Source organism: Cricetulus griseus, unplaced genomic scaffold, assembly GCF_003668045.3.
Source record: "Cricetulus griseus strain 17A/GY unplaced genomic scaffold, alternate assembly CriGri-PICRH-1.0 unplaced_scaffold_2, whole genome shotgun sequence".
Classification (NCBI taxonomy): domain Eukaryota; kingdom Metazoa; phylum Chordata; class Mammalia; order Rodentia; family Cricetidae; genus Cricetulus; species Cricetulus griseus.
Genome location: NW_023276919.1, coordinates 4,542,088 through 4,564,347, shown reverse-complemented (window position 1 = coordinate 4,564,347; position 22,260 = coordinate 4,542,088). Strand labels below are relative to the sequence as shown.

At 40.1% G+C, this 22,260-nt stretch overlaps 1 pseudogene; it reads left to right on the top strand.

Moving 5' to 3' along the window:
* The window catches only part of LOC113838278, a 168,916-nt pseudogene that overhangs the window by 110,243 nt on the left and 36,413 nt on the right, over window positions 1-22,260 (top strand).

The window sequence follows — 22,260 nt, the reverse complement described above, 5'->3', positions numbered from 1 at the left end:
AAGAAAAGCAAAATGAACAATAACACCATACATGTGCATCCATAGTACCCAAGAGAAATGAATGTACTGTTACCTTTCTGACATCCAGTTGACAGTCTGGTTTAATATCTATGTATTAAAAGTTCAGTGACACACAAAAAAGTGGGGGGGGGATGAGAGGGAAAGACAATCTACTAAAAGACACTTGATGTGAAAAAAAATGGTAAGGACATCTAGTGGTTGGTATGTTGTGTAGGACAGTTGATAAAAAAATAATGCATTAATTCATACATGAAATAAATATTTTGCGATTAATAATAAAAAAAGTAGATTTTTCATCAAATGTACACACATAGCTAAGTGTAAGAAAATCAAGGGGAGGTGCTCTCTTTCTCAGCAATCTCCTTGGAAGGCCTCACAGAATGTGTGTAGGAACATGTGCAGATCTTTGGATTCTCTTAGCTTGTGTAGATGTTTGAATAAGCCTTTGGAAAGGGTAGCTGTTGAGTAAGCTTTTTACCATACGACCAGCCAATTCTTATGAAGAATGTGTGTCTCCATCTAGGCCATGGCCAAAGTTCTTCTAGATACCTACAACACGGGCCTAGAAGCTGTATGCGTGCCTCATGGATTATGTTTAGAGCGTTGGCTTTGTTAGTCAGCACGAATGATTGGAAAGACTTGTCGATCAACTGGGTTAGGACCCAGTCCTCATTCATGTACTTGTTCTTGGCGCGCCACCTGGTCCTAGTGTCAGGTCGATGCGCACCTACAATAGCCCTTCGGACTGTCTCTGGCATTGGTTGAGGAAGGAGAAATGAGTGAAGATCGTGGGCTCATGCTAGAGTGTGCCAGGGGGATGGGGGAGGGGCAGAGGAATGGTGGTGTCTGCTATGAGGGCGTCGCGCTTTAACCTGGCATAGGTGGAACGCAGACGGAGTAGAAAAGAGTCGTGAGACTACTACAATAGCTGAAAAGTACAAGAATCCGTGATTCAATGGGTCATCGACAAAATGAGTAGGGAGAACATAGCATAGAGTAATAAGTAATTGTAGTTAAAAACGCACACCCACACGCTTGTTTATCTCAAATTCTGTAAAATAATCTACAGAAGAATAACCAAAAGTGTAGTTTTCGTGTGGTAATCAAAGCTGATGTGATGAGAATATTCGAGTACAAAAAGAGGTTTGATTTGATTGAAGATAAGCTAATTTTTTGACTAAGGAAATGTTTATCTATGGCGTACAGAAAATGTTTATAGGAGGTCCAGTTTTTATCTTTGGGCAGGAGTCCTACCCTAGCCTCCCTTACTTTCAAGTTACAGATTCATCTATTAGGGCTTTTATTGTATTATATATTATATATTTTTCTTAACCTTATAATATTTAGTTGCTTAATCTGCAGACCATCGGGGTCTACCACTATTAACCAACTACATTCCTCGGGCTAAAGGATACAACTTGACATACCATAGATGATTCCAGACAGATTGCTATCAGAGGGATTCTAGTGAGAGGATTATACGTATTCGCAATTTGCAGCGCTTATCTGTGTCGCCTAAGGGCCATATAGGGTTATACCTGATTGGAGTTGGACACACATGGTAGTGTCGTGAGTAAAATATTTTTAAGAAACACTATTTGATAGGAGAAGTCAGGGAGTATGAGATGCCTCGATAATAGCGGATAATGGAGAGAGATGCTAGTGGGGACAGAAGCACGAATTCATGTAGTAGTCGGAGGCATTAAAAGTTAGATGGATAGATGCAACCAATCTACAGGTGGTAAATCAGTGAATCCCAAGATCAGATATTTAAGGCAGGTTGATAAGTAACATCCACGTATTTCAGCCCACGAGAGATACATGAATATCAACAAGAAGATGTAAAGAATCATATTATGCCAAGAGTGAGTAAACACCATATATAAATCAATAGAAAATATGCATCACTGAAGTGGTTGAATATTGTCTATAATGCTAGTCTTATTTGGGTATACAAATAATCAAGAAACTAATAGCACAATAAACGTCAACATGAGGCTTATTCCATTCATCCTATCTACTAAATGTGAGGTCTAACTGTATAACATTTCAGATATTTGTTGAATAAGGTTGCTTACACATCCCCCTGCTACCTGCCATCTTAAAGTTTGTCTCCATGATGGTCGAGAACATAAAGAGGTCCACGTCTATCTACGCAATACATATAACATAAAATTTTTCTGAAAGCCACAGGAGATTATTTCTATTCTGAGGCCTCGAATAAGATGTTCTATATCATATTTCCCTATATGTTATTTAGAAAAAGATAAATGCCGAGACACTTCCTCTCTATCACTTGCTTATTGCTTTTTCCTAAAGTAAATGGCAGGTAAATCTACCTTTGTGCATCATATATGGGTTATCTATTTTTATTTCTCAACACATTAATGTACTTAGGCTCAAAATAGTGAGTTTTCTCTGAACTGTTCATCATTGTGATATTAGTTTATATTCTCCTTCGCTACACAGTTGTACACACATGACGAAAAGCTCAATGACTACGCTATTAAAAGTCGAATTTTTAGTCTTGCTCTCTATGAGAGAGAGGGTCGGCAGAGAGAGAGTGGTGTAGGTTCCGAGCGCGAAGTTCTAATCAGGAGTGATGGGGAGAGCATTATTAACACAAGTGTAGTCTCACCATTTGAGAGACAGGTTGCACTCTGTATGTGTTTTTGTCCTCTATTGTCTTTTGCATTTCACATGAGATTAATTTTCCACTATGCAAGCTGATATGTATTGCATTCTCTATCAACACACTTCAAGCATGTTCTTTGTCGCCTATGGCGCAAATTACTAGATAATGTTGTGTTCGAGTGTCTAGATAGTGTAAAATTGGCATGGTGTTGAGTGAAGTTGTAAGGTCGTTGTTAATTTGGTACGTATATAGAGTGTAAGTGTTTTGGATGGCTATATAAATGAGATCATGTGAGGGTGTTAGAATAGTGTTTGTGTGATCTTTTGAGTTTGGATTATGGGTACCATGCTTCATTTTCTTTATGAGTAGGGATTAATGGATTATAATTAGCTGAATGGTGCATATACCTTTGTTTTGTCCACTGATTGTTTGGGAATATATATGTTAAATCGTAATTATTAGTGATCAAATATTGTTTGAATTGTTTATTTTCCAGGTTAATTTTATGTCTTAATAATATATAATTGATTATTCTTATCTTGAAATTTTTTCATCTGTTGTTTATTGTTCTGTTGGTATGGTGTCGTTGTGGTGTGTGCTGTGTTGTTGCTATCAGAGGTTGTATGATGTGCTGTTGAAGTAGGAACTGAAAGATGAAGACAAGCCTTATCTGTTTAGTCCTGAATTATACAGATAGAGAGAAAATCTGTGCAATGGAGTAAGTTGCTTCTTTCTCAATCTACTGGCCACCATTTGTGGCCAGTGGTAGCAGGTGACATTATGCCTTTACCAAGTCATGTCAGTAAATCTGGGCTTTGTCAAAATGAAAAAGGAGATTATTCCACAACTATCACCATGCACAAAACTTAAATCCAAATGGATCAAAGATCTCAATATTCAATTATTATTTCAATTATTTCAAAATAGAAATACTATTTGTGTGAAAAACTACATCTTTGAAAGTAGAAAATCAGAAAACAAAAGAATTGATAAAGAAAATGCTGTCCCTATAAATAATACATATCAGCTTTAATTTAATGTTCATATAAAACAGTTTATATTCTTATAGCATGTGTACAAATTCTCAAACCAAAACCAATTGTATAATATTCTTTAAAAAATGCATATGTGTTTTTTACTTGTTAAATTTCTTTTGTTATAATATTTGCTTAAAAGGAATGTTGTTGTTCTTTGTTTTCTCTTAAGACTGGTTACTACTTGACAATCACCACAAGGTTATTATTTCTAGTACTCCCCTTCTCCTAAGAATATTTAGCTAAATACCTTGAATATGGGCAGACATATGATGATGTAGTTGTCATAGAAAATATTTAGGAAAGAATTATAAACACATTGTATTTGTTGAATCTGGGAACTGTTAATAAGTTATATGAACTTCAAGTGGCAGGCCTTTATTTGTGAATAGCTGCATGAGAAATATATAGTGTTGTGGGTGCTCTTCTATTTGTCTCATTGTTTGAATGAATTTTCTTTTCCAAAAGGGTTGTCATTAATAAAGAAGTAAAGAATCTAACAAGTGTCTTGGAATTCCATATCATGGCACTCACAGAGGATCCAGAACTCCAGCTTCTCCTCTTTGGATTGTTCTTAGCCATATACCTAGTCACAGTGCTTGGGAACCTGCTCATCATCATGGCCATCATCTTTGACTCACATCTCCATACACCCATGTACTTTTTTCTGTACAGCTTGTCTTTTATAGATATCTTTCTTATCTCTACCACTGTCCCAAAGATGATTATGGGCATCAATATGCACAGGAGAGTCATTTCCTACATAGGCTGCTTGACACAAATGTCTCTTCCTGTTATTATTCTGTATGGATCACATGATTCTAACTGTGATGGCTTATGACCTATTTGTGGCCATCTGTCATCCCTTTCACTACACAGTCATTATGAACCCTTGTGTTTGTGTTATTTTAGTTTTGTTGTCTTTTTCAGTCAGTATTTTTAACTCACAGGTGCATAATTTGATTGCCTTACAAGTTACTTGCTTCAAGGATGTGGAAATCGAGAATTACTTCTGTCACCCTTCTCAACTCCTTAATCTTGCTTGTAATGATATACTTAGCAGTAACACAGTAATATATTTCATTGGTGTCATACTTGGTATTTTTCCTCTTCTAGGGATTATTTTCTCATACTGTAAAATTGTTTTCTCAACTCTGAAAATCCCCTCCTGAAGTGGTAAATATAAAGCCTTCTCCACCTGTGGTTCTCACATGTTAGTAGTTTGCTTATCTGATGGAACCCGGGTTGGAACCCGGGTTGGTGTGTACCTTGGCTCAGCTGTGTCACATTCTCCACGAAAGAATGCAGTGGATTCACTGATATTTACTGCAGTAAGCCCCAGATGCTGCCTAAGGATGATCGTATTAAAGACCTAGAAAAACATGTAGATGAACAGTTAGAGCAATTTACAGATTCACTAACATGCTTGGAATCTTTTATGATAAAGGAGGTTGAAACTTTTCAAAGGATATCATTTTAGGCTTAAAGATCATTGGATGCCTCAGAAGCAGAATCACTCCAATCCCAGGCACCTACTCCACCCAGGTATCATGACTATTCTTCTAAGGTTGTTACTCGTACACTATTAGTGTACCCAGCTACCATGGTAGAAAAGCCAGCTTCTAAGAAACACCCTCATGGACAGATGGCTTATGAATGGCAACCTATACAGCTGAAGGATCTTAAGAATATTAAAGAATCAGTTGTCTCATATGGTCTCCATGGCCCATACGTAAAACAGCTATTACATTCATGGGCAACCTTTAACAGGGTGACACCCACAGATTGGGAACAATTGGTAGCAGCTGTACTTGAGAATTCATGCCAAATACAGTGGAAGGCATTAGTAAGGGAAGAGGCAAAGCTCCTTGAGCATCAGGGCATGAAGGAAGTTTTTGAAGACCCTCTAGAAAAGCTTCTTGGTCAGGGTATTTATGCTGACCCACAGGTTCAGGCTGAATATGGTGACGATATACTGTCTCTATGCTTAAAGCAGCATTAAATGCCTGGGATAAGGTTCGTGAGCCAAGAGAAAGCCTAAAAGCTTATACCAGAATAGAACAGGGACCCACAGAACAGTTACAGTACTTCTTACAAAGGTTAACTAGGGCAGTAGAATTACAGATAACAGATCCAGAAACAAGACAATCAATTATATATACAATAGCTTATGAAAATACAAACCCAGTATGCAAAAGAATACTTTTGCCTTTAAAGATCAGATCAGCTCCGCTAGGAGAATGGATTTTGTATGCAGCCAACATTGACTATAATGTGCAAGATACTGGAGCTTGGGTAAGAGAAGCTATCTCCAAAGGTTTAAAATAGCAACAGAAAATTAATAGTTCTAGAGGTGAGGATGTAAGGGCTTCGTAAGGAGAAGCACCTTACAGAGGTCAACATAGGTACCAAGAGGCTAGAGGTTAGTACTACTATGAACCAGAACCTTGGGTAGGAAGAGCCTTCCCCTGAAGACCACAAAGGCGCCAGGAACCTAGATGTTACAACTGTGGTAAAATGGGACATACTAAGAGAAATTGTAGACAAATGAATTCTAACAATGCCTCATACAGAAGGCCACTGCCTTCTGGATTGTGAAGAAGATGTGGTAAGGGCAGACACTGGACCAATGAATGTAGATCGACCAGGAACATACAAGGAAACCCATTAAGGTAGGGAAACCCCAAGGGGGACCTTAAGAAGGCCTCCACATTGAGAAAGGTGGGGTCATTCCGAGTAGCAGTGGGAGACAATCTCTCACAGGACAAATAGATAGTTCTTTGCTTATTTTGAAAATTGATACTTCTCTAGATGGTAGTTTGAATAGTGATGAAGAATCAAGTGTGAATGGACAAAATGAGAAACGCATATTTTGGCAAGCTTCTATTAATAATAAAAGGCCTCAACTGAAAGTGAAAATTAATAATAAAGTTATTTCTGGCTTAGTAGACACTGGGACGGATGTAACTATTATTACTCAAAAATCTTGGTCTCAGAAATGGCCTCTTAGAGAGGCAAATGCACAATTTTTAGGAATTGGAACTCTATCTAGAGTTCCACAGAGTGTTAACTTGGTGGTCTGCTTTGGATCGGAAGGACAGAAAGGGATACTGAAACCATATGTGGCAGATATAGCTATAAATCTCTGGGGTCGTGATCTCTTACTGCAATGGAACACTCAGATTAATATTCCTCCAATGTCAGATACAAATTATTTACAATCTTTAGATATAAAAGATCTTGTAAGACGCTTCGGAAAACGGTTACCAACCATCCATGCTGTACAGAAACCAGGTAAAAATGATGGACCTTCAGAGGAACCAAAAGTCCTGCCATTGAAGTGGCTTACAGATGAACCAGTTTGGGTAGGACAATGGCCTATGACCTCTGAGAAGCTAGAGGTTTTAGCAAAGTTAGTACAGGAACAGCTAGATGCTGTACATATAGAAGGATCTACAAGTCCTTGGAATTCTCCTGTATTTGTTATCAAAAAGAAGTCAGGAAAATGAAGAATGCGGACAGACCTGAGAGCCATAAATAAGGTAATTCAACCAATGGGCTCTCTGCAACCTGGAATGCCATTACCTTCCTTAATACCTAAAGGATGGCTGATCATAGTCATTGATCTAAAAGACTGTTTTTGCACAATACCATTACAGGAAAATGATAGAGAAAAATTTGCATTTACTGTACCAACTCTTAATAATACACAGCCAGTTAGGAGATACCAGTGGAGAGTTTTGCCACAAGGAATGCTAAATAGACCTGCTTTGTGTCAGCACTTTGTACAGCAACCTTTGGAAATAATTCATAAGAAATTTTCACAATCTCTTGTTTATCATTACATGGATGACATTCTTTTATCAGATTCTAATAAGGAAACTTTGGAACGTATGTTTGAAATGGTGGAGGAAGTTCTGTCTTGTTGGGGGTTACAGATTACCCCAGAAAAGATACAAAGAGGAGATTCTATTAACTATTTAGGTTACAAGATAGACTTACAAAGAATAAGACCTCAAAAGGTACAAATTAGGAGAGATCATTATCAAACTCTTAATTCTCTTCAGAAATTATTAGGGAAAATTTCTCAATTACAGACGATTATGGGTATAGAAGGACATGATTTAAAGCACTTAAAAATGGCCCTTAAAGGTGATAACAACCTAAACAGTCCTAGAATATTATCTGCTGAGGCAGAAAAAGAGTTACAATTTTCTGGGTAGAAAACAGAATATTGAATGCACACATAGATCGGATAAACCTTGATTTAGACTGTATTCTGGTTATCTTGCCATCCAGAGAATACCTTTCTGGGATTCTGATGCAGAGGGAAGACACAATATTGAAATGGATATTTCTGCCACATAAACAGAATAAAAAGTTAAAGACATATATAGAAAATATTTCTGATTTGATTTTAAAGGGCAAATTAAGACTTCGTCAACTGACTGGAAAAGATCCAGCCGAAATTGTAGTACGTTTAACTAATGAAGACATTTCCTCCTTGTGGAAGGATAACAAATATTGGCAAATAGCTCTTACTGACTTTTTGGGAACAATTAGCAACAACTATCCCAAAATTGACAGAGTTAAATTCATAAAAAAAACAGTCTGGATTCTTCCACGTTTTGTAAGACAAACTCCCATTTCTGGAGTTCTTACCTTCTACACTGATGCCAACAAATCAGGTAAGGCAGGTTATAAAGCAGGTGAGGTAAGTAAAGTAGTTCAAAGTCCATATACATCTGTACAGAAGGCAAAATTATATGCATTTTTCATGGTACTTAGGGATTTCACAGAACCTCTTAATATAGTTACTGATTCTTAATATGCAGAGAGAGTCGTGTTACATATTGAGACTGCAGAATTTGTTCCTGATAATACAGAATTAACTTCTGTGTTTTTACAATTACAGGAAACAATCAGAAACAGAAGTAATCCTATATACATTACACATATCAGATCCCATATGGGTCTGCCAGGCCCACTATCACAAGGCAATGATGAGATTGAACGTTTATTAATTGGAAGTGTGCTAGAAGCCTCAGAATTTCATGAGAAACATCATGTAAATAGCAAAGGTGTGAAAAAGGACTTCTCCATTACTTGGCAACAAGCCAAGGAGATAGTAAGAAACTGTCCTATTTATTCCTTTTATAACCAAAGTCCATTGCCAGCAGGTTGTAATCCTAAGAGCATTCAGAGAAATGAGGTTTGGTAGATGGATGTCTTTCACTTTGCAGAGTTTGGAAATTTGAAATATGTGCATCACACTATAGACACATTCTCAGGGTTCCAATGGGCTACTGCTCTTAACTCTGAAAAAGCTGATTCTGTTATTACATACCTGCTAGAGGTGATGGCAGTTATGGGTATGCCTGCATAAATAAAAACTGACAATGCTCCAGCATATGTCTCTACAAAATTGGAACAATTTTTCAAATATTATAACATAAAGCATGTTACTGGTATACCACACAATCCTACAGGACAAGCAGTGGTTGAGAGATGTAATAGAACACTTAAGAAGATGCTCAACAAAAAAGCTTGGAAGACTAAACCCCCCAAACATAGGTTGCATAATGCTTTATTAACACTAAACTTTCTAAATGCCAATGAAAAAGTACAAACAGCTGCGGAAAGACACTGGACTACGGAGAAAACTGCTGAACTAAATCACTTGGCATACTTCAAAGATGTACTAACCTCTGTATGGAAACCAGGACACGTGTTACATTGGAGTAGGGGGTTTGCATTGGTTTCTACAGGAGAAGAAAAACTTTGATCAAAGTTGATCAAGATTCGAGTTGAAAAGGAAAAACTCCACGAGGAGAAATGACAGGTATTCTACTAAGGTATATCTTATAAACTAAATAGAAACCTGCCAAAGGAAAGGGAAGTGTTTTGCCTTTATCTTCACAGGGAAACTCATCTCCAGAAGGCAAAGGACACTGCATGGATAGATACTTAAGAAGAGAAATTAGCCATAACCATCAAACAAAAGGAATGTGCCATATGGTAAACTTCACAGCTGTCTCTCAGAGAACTCTATTTCTCTTTTTCTAGTCCCTATTCAATTAAACCGATTTAGAGGTGGACTTGGCTTTCCTCCTCTAAAATCCAAGCACGTTATTTAACTAAACTTTAGTGTTTCTGTGTTATATCAAGACGCCAATTGATGTGATACAGAATAAAAGAAGAATTTGGGGACTGTCTTTGTCTTTTCTTGGATCTTTCTTTCAAGGTGTTCACCCTGTCATAATCGTTATTCTCCCATGGTTACCTTTCCCAGTATGTGTACATCACAAGCAAACATTTCTCTTATAACTGATTATGCTTGAGTCCAACACAGTCAGTGAAGACCTGCCTGACTGTAATCCCTGGACACCCTGGAAAGAAAATGGGCCACACCTCCTCACCTGCACTGGATCCAACTTGCTCCATTTCAACTGACACTCCGGCCAGAGGTTTGTGTAATGACTTCAATCAAGTTGAGGATTTCAAGTGAGATCTTCAATCAAGGGAATCCCATCTAACATGGATTGGATACAATACATTCAAGCTTTCACTATACTAACATTTTCATCCTACAGGACCCCACAAGGCTATCGTCATCCCATTTCAGCAGGAAGTAACTTGGAGGATGCTACGCCCCCTTTCCCCATTGTTGTCACTTAGGATAGTGTATATACCTAGTTAGGGATAGCTTCCTATTGTTTATGGTTGGGATTGGAAGGAGGTGTTCAGGCTTGGACACCTCTTTCAGATGACTTTAGGGTTTAGTTAAAATAGATAGTTAGGATGTGACATAAGCAGATTGTTGTATCTTCTTATATTTTACCTTTATGATTGTTAATTTTGGATACTTTACACTGTTAAGTTTTAATCCTCTTTTAGACTAAAAGGGGAATTGTAGGGGAAGCTGTAGCCACGCCTACTTAGGGGCTGGCTACAGGTTTGCTTGACCACGCTTGGGAGGGCATGGACAGGGTGATGTAGAGTAAGACTTTCAGGGGACTGTATTTCTCTTTTGGTTTCACTTTTGTACTCGTTGGACAGACTGCTGCCATGTCAGCTGGCTAGGTTTCTCTGTAAGTAAGGCTTTTCCCTATTAAATACCCTTGTATTTCTACCTGACTCTGTATTGGTAATTTCCCACTATAATTACTACAGAATCATATGGAGTTTTAGAGGTAATAGAGGTGGACACATGGTTTATCTGACCTTCCTCTCCCCTTCCCCATAGGAAAAAGATAAGGGGAGAAGGGGAAGGGGGAGGAGAACATGAGGGACCAGAAAGGTTAAGTTGGGTGAAGAACGGACAAGGAGGGCAAGAAGATATATACCTTAATATATATGGTCCAAGGGAACCATAATGGGTTTAATGAGAAATCAGGCATTAGAGAAATCTCCAGGGATCTACAAGGATGACCCCAACTAAGAATCTAAGCAATAGTGGAGATGCTGCCTTAAATGCCTTTCCTCTATAATGAGATTGATGACTACCTTAAATGCCACCCTAGAGCCTTCATCTAGTAGCTGATGGAAGCAGAAGCAGAAACTCACATCTAAGCACTGAGTCGAACTCCTGGAATCCAGTTGTAGAGAGGAATGATGAGCAAAGGGGTCAAGACCATGCTGGGGAAACCCAAAGAAACAGCTGGCATGAGCAAGTGGGAGCTCCTGGACCCCAGTCTGACAGATGGGAACCAGCACAGGACCGAACCAGGCCCCCCTGAATGTGTCAGTTGGGGGGCCCTGGGCAGTCTATGGAGCCACTGGTAGTGGAACCTGTTTATCCCTAGTGCATGAATGGGCTTTGGGAGCCCTTCCCTGTGGAGGAATACTCTCTTAGCCTAGAGAATAGGGAAGGGCTTAGGTCCTGCCCCAACTGATGTGACAGACTTTGATGATCCCCAATGGGAGGCCTCACCCTCACGGGGGAGTGGATGGGGGTCAGATGGGGGTTGGAGGGCATGAGAGGATGGGAGACAGAGGTAATTGGGATTGGTATGTAAAATAAGATTTTTTTAAATTTAAATAAAAATAATTAAAAAATAAAAAACTCCCCCCAAAAGAAGTGGATACATGCTCCCATCCCTAACCCAGGAGCTTTCTCCAGTTGATAATCACTTCCATATAAATATTTAGTTTTCTCCAAGGGAGCATTACTGAAGAATCAACTTATCTTAAGGATAGACTTCATTCCCAGCAGTAGGTGGCTTTTTCTTAGTTTTTAAAATTCTTTCATATGTTTTATTCTTATATTATTTAACATATATATTTAAATAATATATATTTAAATATTTAAATATATATATATATATAATATATATAATATAATATTTAAACTTTTCTCTTTTTACCCTGCAAGTCCTTTATTATGGCTTCCAGATTAATGCTTTTATAGAATTCCCAAGTATCTCTACATATATAAAGCTCTTTTCCTTATGTTTGTTTTGTCCTATTTCATTGTGTTAATTTCTGTTTCTTTTTATTTGTAATTTTATTATTATCCTCTGGAGGTCTGTTTATTTGCTAATGACAGACATAAAGGAGATAGATCTAGACCAACAGGTAGTTGGGGAGGAGCTTGGAGGAGTGAAGAGGGAGGAAGCTAGATCTGATATATCACGTAAGAAATAAATGTCCAGTTTTCAATTAAATGAAAAAGAAAAATTTTCATTTTCTTACAGTTGATATAGCACTAATTCATGTTATTTGATCTTCAGTTGAGGCTATTTAGGCTAATACAATCACATATGAATATCCATAGTTGCATGAATATTATGAAGTAGTTACAGAAAAGATATCTTCACTGAATTATCATGCATATGCTTGTGTGACCATTGCTGGTAATCTCTTTCTTTTATTTGCATCATTTTGTAACAGATTACACCTACTCCAGCACTGTGATCTCCAAAAAGCATTTAAAAGAAAATGATGACAATGAAAATGAACGATTGATTTATTATTAGAGTATCAAGGCTATGGTACAGTTATTTGGGTTCCCAAGGGGACAATTTGCAAGATTTTGATGGTATAATCAATTACCTGTGTGTTTTAAAACAACACAGTGCAACAAAGCATCAGTCTTTTCTACATAACAATGTAGTATAAATTAAATAATATAAAGATGTTCTATTTTATTATCTGCAAGAAAATGTGATAACTACAAATAATCACCAGGAAATGAATTTCACAAAAAAAGAAAGATATGTGGAATACATTGTTCTGTGTTTGGAATCTAGTTAGTCCTCAAAAACTGTTTATAATACTTTTCTCATTTTTACTATACTTTTGAAGTGTTTGAACTTTGTTCAATAGGACCAGGTTACTGAAATTATGAGTAAGGGATCTATGAAAAAGAGAATATAGGTATGCACAAGGAAAATGTTGATATAGACCTACGGTACCTCAAGTTAAAACAACATAAAATTTACAAACATTAGCAGCTGGGCTTTGGTGGTGCATGCCTTTAATCCCAGCACTCGGGAGGCAGAGGCAGGCAGATCTCTGTCAGTTCGAGGCCAGCTTGGTCTCCAGAGTGACTGCCAGGATACTCCAAAGCTACACAGAGAAACCCTGTCTCGAAAAACCAAAAAAAAATTTACAAACATTATAATGTCTTAAAATATGTATAGTTGCATTGCAAACTATCATTTTTGTTCTTGGGGTTATGAAACAATACTTGCACATCTTTTACATTCCTATATATTTACTGGGTTGTGATGCTTTGTTGATCAGGCATGGTCAAGAAGTACATCTCCAAAGTCTTTCTCAGTCCTAAAGTCTAAAGTGGAGTTAAAGATCAGTTCTCAGAAAAAGTATGAAGCATCAATCAGCTGCTTCCTGTTCCAGTCCCTTATAGGGGAGGAGATACACACACACACACACACACACACACACACACACACACACACACACACACACACACACACAGAGAGAGAGAGACACACACACACACACACACACACACACACACACACACACACACACACACACACACGAGAGAGAGAGAGAGAGAGAGAGAGAGAGAGAGAGAGGAACACATAAAAAAACAGACACATAAAAGCTCAGTTTGTGTGGAGACCAGTCCAGAACATGTACAGCTTCAGGTATTCACCCAGGGTGCTGTGCCAAAAACAGAGGACTAGACAATGAGAGAGACAGAGACTTTGGCTTAGGGGTAGAAGGTAAACACATTGCAAAGTAGTTAGAACTATTGACTCCAACCCAGTGTGTAGAGACATATACAGAGAGACACAGACAGTGAGACAGAGATACACAGAGACAGAGACAGAGACAGTGAGTGCTAGAGAGAGAGTAAGAGAATGAAATGACTGACAGACACACAGACAGTCCAAGGCTTATTGTAGGCTTGGATAAGTGCATTATACATCCAGAGGCTGGCTACCAACATACTCATGGAGGAAGCTGTGCCTGCCTAATGAACACAGTCCAGTTGCTGATATCATCTCTTGCACCCAAGTAGATGCAGTCACATGATCTTTCAATCTAATCTAAGGATTAGATCTTTCAATCTAATCAAAAGGAATTTTAACCTTCCTGAAGAAGCTAACAATGGTAAAATCACCTTCTTCACAGTAATGTGATTCTTTTCGTTCTCTTAGTCCATTTATGTACCTCTTAGTGTAATGGATATTGCTGCAGAAAATGGCATTGAACAGTTTTGCCACAGTAACAGTAGTAGCAAAATATGCTCAAACATAAGATGCACCTCCAATGGGGGTGGCTTAAGGAGGCTTGGAACCCAATATCTCAGAAGACAGATTCAGCTTCTTAACTCATCGACAACTGGAATAAAACAGCCTGAACGATTAAGATGACAAAGGGGTCCAAAAAGGGGAGGGAAGAAATTCACAATGTTGTGAGTTTGACACTCACAGGTGATTCAGTGAATGTGGTGGTGGACCTCTTTCTTGGCAAAGACAATGCCTTCATTGGTGGTTTCAGCATTTGGTCAGCCCTAGAAATGACCTCTGTGATGTCCCAATCAACCGAGCCTGTGTAAGAAGAGAGTTCAAAGAGACAGAGCGCCTCCATGGCTTTACAGCTCCAGACTTGGTCATTGTTTACATGGAAGTGCAAAGCTGTCTATTGAGACAGAACCATGACCAATGGAACAGGAATTTTAGAATGCCCCCGAACTTTAGATTTTCTGACATGGTTGGAGAGGGTGATGAGGGAAACAGGCGAAGAGATGAAAAGTTCAGAGGAAGATGCCAGAGAGAAGATAGCAGAGAGGACTTCGAAGGTGACAGAGAGAATATTACATTAGTTGTGGGTAGGGATCTGTCTTTTAAAGTGTCCTATGACCCTGCCTGCAGACTTAGTACGCATGGAACCCTAGCTGAATAGAATACTGACTTAGTGAGTGAACCGTTCTGGGTTTCCTGGGCAGGACATATGCCAAGACCTTCATTCCCACCATCATTTATCATTCAAATTTGTGGTATTAAACTTGGCAACATTGGGAATAACGATGTTGAGTTCTCAAGACTGTTTCTTTTTGAAGAAAGGCAATTGACCAACATTGGGGACCCTGAGAATAGTGGGGGACTACAAGATCCTGAAGTCCTTTGTTGCTGCAACAATTTCCAGATCCTGTTGCATAGTCTTGGGATGTCAACAGAGTAGGAGATAAGGTTAAGTTTAGGAGACAAAATATTACTTATGTCCTGGTGACAGAAGGTTGCCTTGTGTTTTACCAGGGAGTGTTTTCCCAGGTAAGTACCAGACAAGGAAATGAATGTGCAAACATTGAGAGGTTGAATACTACTTACCTGGAGTGAATATTTGGACCTTTTTGCATGGGTCATATTCACCTCACTTGTACTTACATGAAAATTTTGGGTTTGCCAAAAACAACAATTGGAGACACATCAGGTGCCTATTTTGATACAAGGAACTTTATTCAAATCATTCACATATTTGAAAAAGAAGGTTATCTACAGGACATTATTTGGCCATTTTAGAATTGTTTTGATGCCCTTCAATACTCTGTCAGAGACAGAAACACACACTGCAAGGAAGACACATGCAAACAGACCGACAAAAGTATCATAATTGGTAGAGACAGTCCCCAGCAAGTCCAGAGCTTCTGCTATTCATCCAGGTTGCAGAAGAAAAGAAAGAAGGACAGAGAGCGTGAGAGACTGAGAGAGAGACAGAGAGAGAGACAGAGAGAGACAGAGAGAGAGACAGGGAGAGACAGAGAGAGAGGGACAAATTATGTCAGGATGTATTTTAACAAGGTCGTTTAAAGCTGCTTGCAAACTTAGTAAATATGGAAGCCTGGATTGACAGAGTGACTGCATCAATCCAGGTGCCATGGACAAGCCAACCTGATGTCTACACCTTTCATTCCTACTTTCCTTGAATACTGAAATTTGGGATTTAGAAATGGCAATTTATGGAATATGGATATCAATTTATCAAGATTCCATCCTGCTGAAGTAGGGAATCGACAATCATTGTTGACCTGCGATTGTTGTGGTATCACACACAGAAGCCGACAGAGAGACAGAGAGATCTAGGACCACCTAAAAAAACAGACACACAAAAGATCAGTTTAGGTGGAGACCAGTCCAGAACCAGTATAGCTTTAGGTATTCACTCAGGTTTCTGAGGCAAAAAGAGAGGACTAGACAGTGAGAGAGACAGTGACTTTGGCTTAGGGGAGCTGCAAACACATTACAAAGCAGTTAGAATTATAGACTCCAACCCTGGGTGTAGAGACATATACAGAGAGACACAGACAATGAGAGACAGAGATACACAGAGACAGAAATAGAGATAGAGACAGAGACAGAGACAGTGTGTGCTATTGAGAGAGTTAGACAATGAAATGACTGACTGACACACAAACAGTTCAAGGCTTAATGTAACTTGGATAAGTGCATTATACATCCAGAGGCTGGCTACCAACCTACTCATGGAAGAAGCTGTGTCTGCCTAATGAACTCAATCCTGCTGCTGACATCATCTCTTGCATCCAAGTAGATGCACTCACATGATCTTTTAATCTAAATTTTGAAATGGAATTTAAACCTTCCTAAAGAATTTAATCTTGGAAAACTCACCTTTATCATTGTAATGTGATACCTTTCGTTCTCTTAATCCATTTATGTACTACTTAGGGTATTTGAGATTGCTCCAGAAAATGGCATTGTACAGATTTTCTAAGGTAACAGTAGCAGCTACATTGCCTCAAACATAAGGTGCACTTCAACAGGCTTGGCTGAAGGAGGCTCGATGACTAACATCTCAGGCACGGAGTCAGCGTCTAAACTCATCGATAGTTGTGGACCAAAAAATACCCGAAAGTTGAGATGACACAGAGGTCCTAAAGGGGAGGGAAGAAACTCCCAATGTCGTAAGTCTGACACTTACAGGTGATTCACTGAATGTGGTGGTGGGCCTCTTCCTTCAGCACTACACTGCATTCTTGGGGTATTTCAGAATTTGGTCACTAACAGAAAATATCTCTGTGATGTCCTGATCAATGGAGCCTGGGTATGAAGAGCTTCCATGGCTTTCACTGCTCCAGATTTGGTCATTCGTTTACATGAAGGGGAAAGCTCGCTATGGAGACAGAACCCTGAGCAAAGCAACAGGAATCTTAGAATGTCCACAAACTTTAGATTTTCTGACATGATTGGAGAGGGTGAGTGGGGGAGACAGGAGAAGAGATGTGCAGGTTGAAGAGGTTCAGAGAAAGATACCAGAGAGAAGATAGCAGAGAGGACTTGGAAGGTGACAGAGAGTCCTATAAGTCTGCTGGCAGACTTATTAACCATGGAACTTTGGACTGAGCAGAGTACTTGCTGAGTGAGTGCATCCTTCCAAATTTAAGGGCAGGACATCTGCCAAGTCCTTCATTCCCACTTTCATTTATTATGGAAATTTGGGATCTTAAACTTGGCAATATTGGGAATAAAGATGTCAATTTCTCAAGTCTACTTCTTTTTGAAGACAGGGCATTGAACAAATTTGGAGGCCATGAGAAGAGTAGGGTACTATCACGTTGATGCCTCAGAATGCTTGGCTCTGTCTTGGTTATACTAATCCTCAACAGAAATCAGTGGTGTACGAGATGATGTTAAGTTTAGAAGACAAAATATATATAAATTCCAGTGACAGAGGGTTTCATGGTCAAATCATGGAGCCTTTTCCCAGGGAAAGGTTCCACACGAGGACGAGAAGAATCTAAGAATATTGTGGGAAAGAATACTATTTATCTTGAATGAATCTTTAGAGATTTTTACATTGGGTGTGCCAAAAACATAAATTGTAGACACATCTCCTGCCTCCTTTTGATACAATCAACTTGGCTGAATGCATTCACATATTTGATAAAGAACCGTATCTAAAGGACAATAAAAAGCACCTTAATTTTGCCATTTTAGAGTGTTTTAGCATGCTCTTCAATACTATAACAGAGAGACAGAAACACACACAGCAAGGGAGATACATACTGAAAGAGATACAAATGATCAGATTTGGTAGATAACAGTGGTAAGCAAATCAAGAGTTGCTGGTATTCATGAAGGTTGTGGAGGCAAAGACAGAAGGGGAGAGAAATGATGAGAGATTAGGAGAGAGGGAGAGTAAGAGAGACACAGAGAGACAGAGAAGGGGTGGTGCAGGGATTTCCAGGGAAATTCAAGTAGAGTTATATTGGGCAGCCTACCAGAGAGAAGGGACATACACAGAGAGACAGTGACAGTGATTGTTAGACAATTAGACTTAACAATTCAGACATACAGACAGAAAGAAACACAGGCTAACCAAGGATTAGTGTAGGCTGAGATATGAGAAATCCTGTCTACTGGTTGGCTTTCACATACTCAAGGAGTATGCTGTCGCTGCCTCATGAACTCTGCTTTGCTTCTGACATCATTTGATGCTCCAAGTACCTGCAGTGCAATGATACTTCAATCTAATATAAGATATGGAATTTAAAACTTCCTGGAAAAAGCTACCATGCTAAACTCAAATTTTTGTCAGCAATGTGTGTCTTTTCAATTTGTTTGTCCATTATGCACAACCTGGTGAATATGACATTCCTCCTTAAAAGCATTTCAACAGCTTTTCCAAGGAAACAGTAACCAGAAGTATGACTCAATCATAAGATGTATTTCCCATGGGCTAGGCCGAAAAAGGTTTGGTACTCCTAACCTCAGAACTCAGAGGCAGCATGAACTCATGGGCAAATGCAGAACAAAATGCCTGAAAATTCAATTCGACACAGAATACCTAATAATGGAGGAAATAACTGCTGAAGGTATGATCCTGAAATCACAAATGATTCAGCTAATGTGTGGTTGGACCTCATCCTTGGAATAAACACCGACCTAAGGTGTGTCTCACTGTTTGGTCAATCCGAGAGAGTTATCACTGCAGATTCCTACCCATCAGAGCCTGGGCATGAAGACAGGTCTCAGAAAGAGTCCTTCCATGGCTTTCTCAGCAATAGTGTTGGTCTTTAATGTACATTGAAGGGGAATGTATGAAATGGAAACTGAACACAGGGCAATGGAAAACCTACCTATGAAATTCCATGAACCAAGGATTTCAGACAGGGCTGGAGAACATGTGATGGGAAGAGAGGGGAAGGGACGAAGAGGGTCAGAAATATAGCAAAGAATAAATAGCATATAGGAACTTGAAGATAAGAAGGTCAGGGTGAGAGAGATAGAGATACAGAGAGAGATGGAGAGACAGAGAAGGAGAGAGTGAAAGAGAGAGAGGAGAGAGTCAAAGAGAGAGAGAGAGAGACAGAGGAGACTAAGAGATCATATGTGGTTAGGGGTCTATCTTTTAACTGGGTCTTTTAAAGCGAATTGCAGACTTAGTAACCCTGAAAGCTGGACTTTACAGAGTACTGCCTGAGTGAGTAATCATGCCAGGTGCCTTGGACAGGCCAGCCTGATGCCTTCACCTTTCATTCCTACTTTTGCTGAAAACTGATTGTTGTGTTGTTAGAAATGTCAATTTCGGGAATAAGGATATTGAGTTCTCTAGATTGCATCCTGCTGTATTAGGGCATTGTTTAACATTGCGGACTTGAGAATGTTGTGGTACTACCACATCCTGGACTATCTGTTTGTTCCTTTCTTGGACAGGCCAGGTAGCACTCCCTTGTGTCTCCAAGACCTCAACGGAGGAGATGAAGTTAAGTTTAGAACTGACCCTAGGCCTTGATGCATCAGAGCCAGCTGCCAAACTTGAATTAGGGGCAAAGATCACTGGTATCAGATGACTCTAAGCAGTGACTACAAATGGAATCAGAAACATCCCCTGGCCTACCCGGACGAATTGATGGATAGAAAATTGCCACTGGACCTCAGCTTGTCACATCCAAATGCAGAAATCAGATCCTCGGTGGGGAGATGGAAGCAGAACTGCCACTTGTCTTTGGTGTGCTATAGCCCATCCCAGAACTCAGATCTAGAGAAGGCAGATAGATGCAGATTTGCAAATGGGCCTCGATGTGTCAGAAATACCTCTGAACTTGCAATTTGGGCCAGAAGATTAAGGCAGAAATGCAACTGGCCTTAGGCATGTCAGAGCCCACTGCAGAACTTGGTTCCAGGAAAGGCAGATGGATGCAGAATACAGGGCTTCATATTGTTCGATCCTGGAACCGAACTTGGATCCTGGGTTGGAAGATTGAAGGAGAAATGTAACGATGCTTTGGCGTGTTGGATCCCACCACATAACTCAGATGCAGGGATGGCAGATGGATGCAGAACTGCCACTGTGCCTCAAAGTGTCTTATACCACCTCTGAACTGAGATTCTGAGACAAATTTTGGATGTGGAACTGCCCCTGGGCCTTGGTGTATCGGAGCCTGCTGCCGAATTGGGATCAGGCGCTTTGATCACTGGTGTCATATGACCCTAATCAGTGGTTATGAATGGAATGGAAACAGCACCTGGTCTACATGGGCCAGCAGATGGACACTGAACTGCCACCTGGACTCATCATTTTGGAGGTCACTTATGAACTCTGATCCTGGGCTGGCAGATGGAGGCACAACAACCACCTGACCTCAGCTTGTTGGAGACTGCCGCAGAACTTGGATCCATAGCATAGAACACTGGTGTCAGATGACTCTAAGCAGTGATGACCAATGGAGCCAGAAACAGCTGCTGACATCAATGGGCCTGCAGATGGACACAGAACTGCCACTTTTTTGGCGTGTCATATACCACTGCTGAACTTGGATGCTGGGCTGGAATGAGGAGGTAGAATTGCCACTGGGATTTGGCGTGTAGGAGCCCAATGCAGAACACAAATCAAGGGACGGCAGATGGATGCAGAACTGACATTGGGCTTTGGCGTGTCAAACACCGCTGCCAAACTCGGATCCTGGCTAGCATATGGATGCAGAACTGTCACTGGGCCTTGGCTTGTCAAACACTGCCACCCAACTCGAATTCTGGGACCTCAGATGAAACCATAACTGCCACTGGAATCTATGTGTATTAGCTGGCCTGGCATTCGGATCCAGAGCACAAATCACTGTTGTCAGATGACTCTAATCAGTGAAGACAAATGGAACTGCAAAAAGAACCTGCCTTACTTGGGCCAGCAGATGGGCACAGAACTGCCACTCGGCCTTGACATGTGGGAGATTGCCGTTGAAATAGAATCAGGTGCATAGATCACTGGTGTCAGATGAATCTAAGCAGTGACGATGAATGGAAACATAAACAGTCCCTAGACTACCTGGGCCAGTGGATGAACACAGAACTGCCACTGTGCCTAGGTATTTCAGAACCCTTTGCTGAAATCAGGTCCTGGGTTGGAAGATCAACACAAAGCATCCAATGGGCCTCTTTCTGTCAGAGCTCATTGACAAACTGGGATCCAGTGCACAGATCACTGGTGTTAGATGACTCTAAGAAGTGACAACAAATGGAAGCAGAAAAAGCCCCTGGACTCCCTGGTCGTGCAGATGGACACAGACCTGCCAGTGGGCCTTAGCATCTTGGAGCCTGTTGCTGAACTAGGATCCTGGGCTGGCACATGGACACAGAATTGCCACTGGTCCTTGGCGTGTCAGAGAATGCCATTGAATTCACATCAGTCACATAGATCACTGGTGTCAGATGACTGTAAGCAGTGATGATTAATGGAACCAGAAACAGCCCTTGGCCTACCTGGGCCAACAGATGGACACAGTATTGCCACTGTGTCTTGGCTTTTCAGAACCCTTTGTCAAACTCAGATCCTGGGCCAGCAGATAACCACACAGCTCCCACTGGCCTGGACAAGTCAGATGTCATTGCAGAAATCTGATGCAGTGCATAGATCCCTGGTGTCAGATGTCTCTTAGCATTGAATACACATGGAAGCCGAAACAGCCCCTGAACACCCTGGTCTTGCAGATGGACACAAAACTGCCACCAGGCTTAACCTTTTAGATCCTGTTTCTGAACTCAGATCCTGAGCTGGCAGATCGATACAGAACTGCCACTGGGCCTTGGCATGTCATAGAATGCCATCGAACTCAGATCATGCTCTCAGATCACAGGT